Source organism: Theobroma umbraticum, unplaced genomic scaffold (genome assembly GCF_002168275.2).
Source record: "Theobroma umbraticum cultivar Fairchild unplaced genomic scaffold, ASM216827v3 scaffold_30.0, whole genome shotgun sequence".
Taxonomy (NCBI): Eukaryota; Viridiplantae; Streptophyta; class Magnoliopsida; order Malvales; family Malvaceae; genus Theobroma; species Theobroma umbraticum.
In genome coordinates this window covers 24,431-25,788 of record NW_018397254.1, presented here as the reverse complement: position 1 = coordinate 25,788, position 1,358 = coordinate 24,431, and the positions used below count along the sequence as shown (strand labels likewise).

Sequence of the window (1,358 nt, the reverse complement as noted above, 5' to 3'; positions counted from 1 at the left end):
TTAATCTTACCCAAACAATATCAAAATAATATCAAATCAAACTAAGTTATAGCAAAATTAAACCAAGAAAAATCAAAATAATAAATACTCAAATAAATATCAAATCAAACAAGCCTAAGATTACAATATCTCTCATACTTCATCTAAATCTTATCTCTCTTCCTTAACTTATTTCAATGGTTTGAATTGCTGATCTAGAGTCCTAATTTATTTATAAGGATCTCTCGACTCATTCTATAAAAATATCTGTATTAGCCAAAACACTATATCCCTATGTGAATTGAAATTAAAATAGATTCATTAAATTTAGGTTCTAATCTACTTACATATGGCCTATAGGTATATCCCTATCTTATACGCAAATCAAGTAATATGATCATATGTTATCTCAATTTTAGTCTACACTAAACTCACTTTCCCAAGTTTGTTTAGATTCCTAAATCAATTTAACTTGTGGCCAAGCAATTAAAAGCATTAAGAATAAATTGAAATAAACAATTCAAATTCATTGAAAAATAAGCAAGAAAGAGATTAAAAATTTAGATTACATATAAGCTCGATTACAATTCTAGAAAAATAAATTAGCTCGTAATATCTAATAAAGACAATATCCAAAAAAATTTAGCCATGAATCTAAGTCAAAGAAAATAAAAAAAAACACAAAAGTAAAGAGAGAACTAATTGTTAGAGCTTTGTGATCTTGATTCTCATTCCAATTCTCTTGTTTTATTGCTTTGTTCTTGGCTCCAAATCTCTAGAATAGTTGTTTGCTACCTCTTCTTCAAAATCTCTAAAAAAAGTCCTTTAAATAGGCTCCAAATAATCTAATTTTCAAAATCCCGTCAACTTCTTTTATTTTTGAAAAGTCGCCCAGCGCTGCGGCGCTACTTCTCCAGCGCTGCAGCGCTGAGCTCTCTGGAAATTTGTATGTCTGTTTTCTTCATCAACGTTACAGCCTTATTCTCCCAGCGTTGCGGCAGTCTATCAACTTTAAACGTGAGTTTCACCCTGATATGTTCCGAACTGGACAAAGTGGAAACATAGAAGTTTTATCCCTGTCTCTTAACTTTTCAATGGATCAAGAATCACATCAATTGAACTTCTGGATTGGAAGATATGCTCCAAATATCACATCATATTCAGTCCTTGCGTACTACTGCAGTGCTCCGACTTTGACAAACATTTTGACCATGATTCAATCAGAATTGGGTGAATTGATAAAAATAAACATTGTAGTCTTTTTTTTTTAGGATTCTAGTGGTCCAAGAATCACCTCATTTGGAGTTGTTTAGAAAGAGATACGGTCAAAATACCGAAACATATACGAATGAAGTCATCGTCATACTTACACTGATTTT

The 1,358-nt window shown here is 31.2% G+C and overlaps 1 protein-coding gene across 1 annotated transcript in view; it reads left to right on the top strand.

The window, feature by feature from the left end:
• Positions 1-1,358, top strand: part of AFH14 (Formin Homology 14) — a 14,153-nt gene that overhangs the window by 6,865 nt on the left and 5,930 nt on the right. The window lies entirely within an intron of this gene.